At 33.3% G+C, this 6,849-nt stretch overlaps 1 long non-coding RNA gene across 4 annotated transcripts; it reads right to left on the bottom strand.

Moving 5' to 3' along the window:
• Positions 1-2,791: 2,791 nt before the first annotated feature.
• Positions 2,792-6,399, bottom strand: LOC141677796 (uncharacterized). Of its 4 annotated transcripts, none has more exons than XR_012557531.1 (9): positions 6,276-6,399; positions 6,163-6,195; positions 5,994-6,068; positions 5,280-5,351; positions 5,127-5,198; positions 4,221-4,367; positions 3,675-3,848; positions 3,543-3,592; positions 2,792-3,085 (listed from the first exon to the last, which is right to left on the bottom strand). It is a non-coding gene; the product is annotated as an uncharacterized LOC141677796 (long non-coding RNA). The 4 variants fall into 4 exon arrangements; XR_012557529.1 differs by having other exon boundaries at positions 4,221-4,279; XR_012557530.1 differs by having other exon boundaries at positions 4,221-4,279; positions 6,265-6,378.
• Positions 6,400-6,849: the final 450 nt, after the last annotated feature.

The raw sequence follows: 6,849 nt of genomic DNA, 5'->3' as shown, positions 1-6,849 counted from the left end.
ATATGTAAATCTGTATCTCTAAATACGTGACTTAAAAATGAGATTATGAGAATAGTACTGATATTCCTAAAGGTCCCTAGTCAAGTATTATTGTTAAGAGACGATAATAAATACGTTGAGACTAATATGTTTGTCGACTGATGATCACATCTCATTGATCATAGGTATGGTGATACTAAAGTCAAAACACAAGCACATGTATTAAATACATGGTGCTGGATTGACCCGTTGTGAGATACTACATGTTTAAAGTGTCAAAAGATAATCTCACAGTGATAATGATGTATTGGTCATTTGACCTGAAATCATTATATTTCTATACGAGAATTAATATACTTTGATACTATTAAAAGTTATCCTTGACCAGGTAATAATAAAAGTAGATATTGGGTATATTATGAATCGTATGGGAAATATGAATGATCTAGATGGGATTTAGCCCTCCTTTATTAAAGGAGTGATATTATTGGCCTCTTGATTGAGTAAGACTATAAAATGCATGGCCGTGCTCAAATATGATTTGTTTAATAGTTTACTCATTGATCAAGGAAAGAAGGATTAAACGCTTGCAGATGATGACACAATGCATGCCTCGAGTTTGATCTATAATATAAAGGGATTATATTATATTGTACATTATTCACGAAAGGTTAATTGAATCACCAATTATTATTGTTACTTGGGGAGCAATGATGTATTACTAGATGTCACTCATTGTTTATAATTTTATTATTAGAAAATAAAATTATTGCCAACGTAATATTAACCTAAAGGGTCACACACAAAGAATATTTAAAACGGAGTGTTATTTAAATTATGAATTTAAATATTTTATTGTTAATTCGAATTTGATTATATAATTAATTAAGTGGGACTTGATTATTTGTATATATATTAGAATTCGAATTTAATAATAATATAAATCCAAAATCAGAATGGGTCCTTTTAGAAGCCCATTAAGATTATGGTTAGGCCCAAATCCTCTATCCCTATATATACATTAAGATCTATATTTTTAGGGTTTAGTTGACACGTCACATTTTTTAGAAAACCCTAGCAGCTCTACATCTTAGAGAGGCTAAAGAGAGAGAGAAAAGAGGCAACCAAATCGTCTACTACCGGCTCCGGTGATCGTTGGACGATCGGGCGTTCGTGTGGATACCTTGGAGAGCAGATCTTCGAAAGGAGGGCTGCTGTGTTGGTTCATCAAGATATGTACCTTCATCACAATCAGAAGGAAATCTTTATTAAGGTAAACATCTAATCTCAGAATTAAATGTCTTGTTTCGCATGGATCCTGCGTTTGGGGTTTCGTTTTTCATATTTATTTTTGATTTTTCCGCCGCGTTTGTGTCATGAATCCCAACATATGGGTCCTGGATTTGTATTCTAGTTATTATTGTCGTGGTTGATGTTGTTTGTTTCTTCATTTTGGTTGGTAGAACGGGTATTTCTTCTAAGAGGTATTTTATGTAAAGAATCAAACAACTTATATAGCCTTTAAATCAAATCCTTTTTATGAAAAGTTTTTGTAAAACAGAAATACCTCTGTTTGAAAACATTTGTAATTTTTGAACTAAGTAAATTGCATGCTTCTTTACAAAATATAAACAGTTAAGGGGATAGGGTACACGGTATCACAAGAGCTTATAATTGGTTGAATAAATAAAGTAAGATAAAACAGGTGCAATAATGTAAATGACAATGCTGAAAAAGAAAAGGTACTGATATATATATATATATCAAAGTTTTGGTAGTACAAGCGTGAAAACGCTTCTGCAAAAGCAAAAGGGTACAACAAGCCTACACACTAATCAACAAGTCTAGCCTATAAATATAAACCAAAAGTATGCTGATACACACTACACACTAATGTACATATAAAATCTACCACAGCAACTCTGTCTCAACATCTCTGTCTCTAGCTCCAGGGAAACTCTTGTCCACCAAGCCTCGCAAAATTCTTTAACAACTCTCTGGCCCGGCCCATAAAAGCACCTGGGCCTGCATACTCACAAGTAGCTCCATACAATCTAGCCTCAAGAATCCTCCGGGTCACATGAATCTCATCTTGAAGCTCCCTCGCACTCCTGTCAACATATATTGTCCTCACAATGAGCTATAGCTCCCGAATCTGTGCTAACAAGGCCTTCTCATTATAAAAGAAGAGCCTCATACCGATAGTATGGAACAGGGCATGGAGTAAACTGGAAAGATGAACCCGCAACTGAATACGCGGTAGAGTCAGAATCAGCAGGTGGGGGTCCACGGATAGGTGGCCTCATACCAAGAGGTGGAATAGCTCGCAGTGGTGCAGCCATCACAACGGGAGGTAGTATAGCTAACATCGGTGGAAGAGAAGCACGTGGATCAGATGACGGTCCTGCAACTGAAGGTTTAGAACACTACGCCATAGATGGCCTGATGTAATACCTTTTTACTGTTACAATAGGTCAGAAAAGCATTATAATAGACCTATTATAACAGTAAGGGACATTGCACTTGCGAGCATTACATCAGGCCCCCTATTGTAACACTTTGGCTAGCTATTTTAATACTACTAAAAGTATTACAATAGGCTCCTAAGTAACACTGTATTACCAATTATAACATTTTATAGATGTTATATTAGGTTGGAATTATTTTACAGAAATGGGTCCCAATGTGAGTCCCACAGCGTATTGTAACAACCTGTTTTATCTATTGTAACACCAATTTTTTGTAATTAAGCAACACTAGCATATGTAATATAACACTATATATACTTAAATTTTTAAATTTATACTCAATCTAAAGAACAATATCATAATCATTAAAAATATCAAATTTGCATACATGAGTCTCAATTTTTCGAACCAAACTATTAAATACCAGTCTCAATTTTCCAAATCATACCACTACATAAGAGTCTCATCTCTAACGCCAACAAGTACAACATAACACCCAAGTTATCCTTGGATAGAAAAAAACTACTACTATCAGTACAAACTGGTTCAGGCAGTTGATGACTTGATATAAGCTATGAAATCAGCTCGCTCTTGTGGCTTTTTTACCCAGGAAACACCATCTTTGTTCGAGGAATGTACTGCATAAAGTCAGCATTCATAAAGTCAACATTAACAATTAATATTTTCTGAAATATTAATAATTTACACTATGGATGTAAACTACATACACACATCCAGGAAACCATCACACATCAAAATTTTCCAAAATTTGATATAAACATTCTTGCTAGAAACTTAATATTGCTCACAGCTCCGGGAAACAATTTTATGCGTTACAGGTCATATTCAAACTAACTGCTTTCTCAAATATACACCTGCTAGAGCAATTTAAGAATAAATCAGTAACATTGATAAAGAAGAAATTTTCAGTGACCTTATATTTTATTTTACTTCTCAAGTGGATATGATCATAACCAAATGTCAACTTTACAATCCCGGTATTTAATTATTAAAACCAATATAAACAAGTTACACATAATTCTTTTTCTAAACAAGTGACGCCATATAGGATATTCAAATTAAAGATGTGTTTACCTCTCAATGCCATAAAATTGTTGGGAACATTTTGTATACAAACATGATACCTGCCATGTTCATGGAAATAATTATCTGCAAGAGATGATTGCCAATTTCAAAAAATTTATGCGGAAAGCAAAAAGTACAAACCTTCTGTGTGCAAAACTGTTTCAACATTAGTACTTACATCAACACAAACTACTACACTATGACCAAATGGTGCAACTATGCCAATGCTATCTGCAAACAAGACTTCCATTTTGTTCTTGTCTCAAGTTATCTATGAATAACTGATAGAATGACTTTAATGATTTGATATCCCCCCTGTAAACGAAAGTCAAAACATATATTAGCATCATGCAAGTTGCTATTAATAAGCCAAGCTCGAGGATATAATACAACTTCATACTGACAGAACCACACAACAGGAAAGGCAGTAGCCTAATACATTGGAGCCCCTGATAGAAAATGGTGACAGAGATGGGACTACAATTATAGCCTACAAATTCATGCCACGATTGGTTTGTTGGTTATAAAGTGCCCTCAATAACTTTGTATTTTAACTTACTACAGATTGTGTAACACCAAGTTCTAATATTTAAGTGAGGGAGAGAATTTTGAGCTTTTTGCCTTTTTCCGACAATAGATTACGTTTTTACTGAATATTATCTTATCAAGTGAAGGTATACATGTTACCTGAATCTTTTGGCAATACTGTTCCGCCAAATCTTGGGGGCAATGTGCAGCCGGGAAACCTTTTGATACAAGATGAGTGAGAAAGTCATTTCCAATTTTTTCATACATGACCTTCTGAGCCACTACAATTTCTCCTAGTAAAACAAGCTGCCATATACTTTTACAGGTATGAGGTGAGATTTAATTTAAAGTTCAATTCGTTTCACTGGGGAGGTTAGGAAAGTAAGACCACAACATTGATAATTCCAGAATCAATAACTATCCAATGCTTTGTTTCAAGCTAAAAACTAAACAACTTCAAATGCTAACAAGTTATAACCGAAAACTTACAGACTATGTAAAACTCGAAGGTCTGAATTAATTGCGAAAACAAAGAAAGCTTATCATGCTATAATGTACTACTACAGGATTTCACACCATATACTCATCATATCAGACCAAGTGTAATTAAAATTTGAAGATAACATGAAATACTAATTGCATAAATCTAACATACCCCTAGAACGACCACTTCTCCTATAAAGCTCAGAATACCATTCCCGACATAACCAGAAGACTGAGTTGCTGGTTATATAAAATCCAGTGAACAACAAAATATTGGATAGAGAGAATTCGACGAAAAATCCAGTAGTACCCTTATAATTTACAATGTTCTTCTTTATACGCATAAACAGAACAGTGTAACTAATTTATTATTAGGAGAGTAGAGTGTCTGTGTTAATGAATTCAACATAGTAATTCTTAAAAATATAGGTCTCTGTTGTGTGCTATGTACCGACTAATGTATCTGTGAAAACATAAATAGTACATTGTTATCCCTCAGACGCACGTGCACAAACATACATTGTGAGGAACTCCATAACCTGAAATTAATACCTGATTGAGCAATAATAAAAGTTAGCTTACAGGGTTTTTAGTTGACCAAGTACTCCAAAGTATTCTGGAAGTGCACCATTGATCAAGCAATTTCTTAATATCCTGCATCATAAAAAGAAAGAAATGTTAAACTAATTTTCAGGGAAACACAGTTGCATCAGACAAAATTTATGTACGACTTACAGCACATGCAAGGAATGCATATCTTTTAAATCAGGGATAGTTGAATTTCTTCCGGTCAGATCAGATATCCTCCTATCAACAGAAAGCACAGAAGTAATCAACTGATCTCAAAAGTCCAAACCAACAATCAACTAGAATGATAGAAAGTCATAAAGGTATTAAATATTGGCTAGATATTTGAGCAGTTCTTACAGTTCTATTAGATTTCTCAGACGGGAGATGCTCAATTTATGCATCATACTTTTCAATTTGAGCATTATAACATTGGCTAGATGCTCTAACAGTTCTTAAGGTTTCAAGTTGCCCATTGGTTTCCGAGATGAAATTCTAATATACAGCTGCTTATTTAAAAGGATTGTTAAATCACTTCTAACAGAATCGTACAAAATTTAACACTAGCATTTATGATATTGAGAAATTATTAATACTGTACTGGAAAGCACTGGGTGAGATTACAATAATGTGAGCTCAACCAGAAATTCACCAGAGAAACAGCGACAAACCTGGCCTATACAAAATTAGTGGAACAAGCAATACTAAGGCACTAGAATAAGGTAAACTATAATTTAGAAAAAAATAGGAAAAAGAAAGCAAGCAAGCCAGATACAAAATTACATTCACACAATTAACCCAATGGAACAAATACAAAGATAAATAAATTTAAACATAAACATATAAACATTTAAACGCATAAACCTTGTGGAATATTTTTACCTTAATGAAAGCTTTAAACCCCGGAAACACTTCAATCCCCTGAAACACTTTAATCCCCTCAAAAGCTTCAATCCCCTGAAATAGAAGATATAAACTATTACTAAAACAGTTTATACAAGATATACAACTAAATGCAAGAGTAAAAAAACGAAAATGAAAGATGTATTACCACTTAATCCCCAAATCGAAGAACCCTAATTACCTGCAAGAGAAAAATCGATGTGTTAGTAACTAAATCCAAGAAAGTGTGTGTGTTTGTGTATTCAAGTACCTGATCCATACTTGAATCCATCTTTGAATCAAAGAAGAGAGTGGGTGGAGAGGGGAAGAGAGATGTGTCCGTAGAGAGAGAAAGAAAGATGTGCGAGTCTGAGAGAGAAAGAAAGATATGTGTTACTTCGTGTATTTCTGTGTTTTTGACGGTCTATTTTCAATGAAATTACCGTCCACATATTTTCACCTCGGGAACTACAATTTTATTTTATTTTTTATTTATAAATTAACTGATTATTTATTTATATAAGTAAAAAATGTTTTTTTATTATTTATATATATTATTATTTATTTTTAAATTAAATGTAATAATTTTTTAAAAAAATATTAAATATAATATTTTATAATAATGATAAATCCAGAATAGAATTTTAAATATAACTTTATAATAATATATATAACCCGAAATGGTCGGGGAGAGGAAAGGTTCTTTAATTTTAAAAAATTAAAATAATACCTAGTGTAACACCACGTACTACTGTTACATGTCGTGTAACACTGTCACATTCATCTAACACTAGGTTAACGGCTATTTTAACACCAATTTCATGGTGTTACAATAGACCTCAGATTTCTGAGTTAC

The sequence above is a fragment of the Apium graveolens genome, chromosome 8 (assembly GCF_009905375.1).
Source record: "Apium graveolens cultivar Ventura chromosome 8, ASM990537v1, whole genome shotgun sequence".
Taxonomy (NCBI): Eukaryota; Viridiplantae; Streptophyta; class Magnoliopsida; order Apiales; family Apiaceae; genus Apium; species Apium graveolens.
This window is presented reverse-complemented; position numbering and strand designations above follow the sequence as displayed.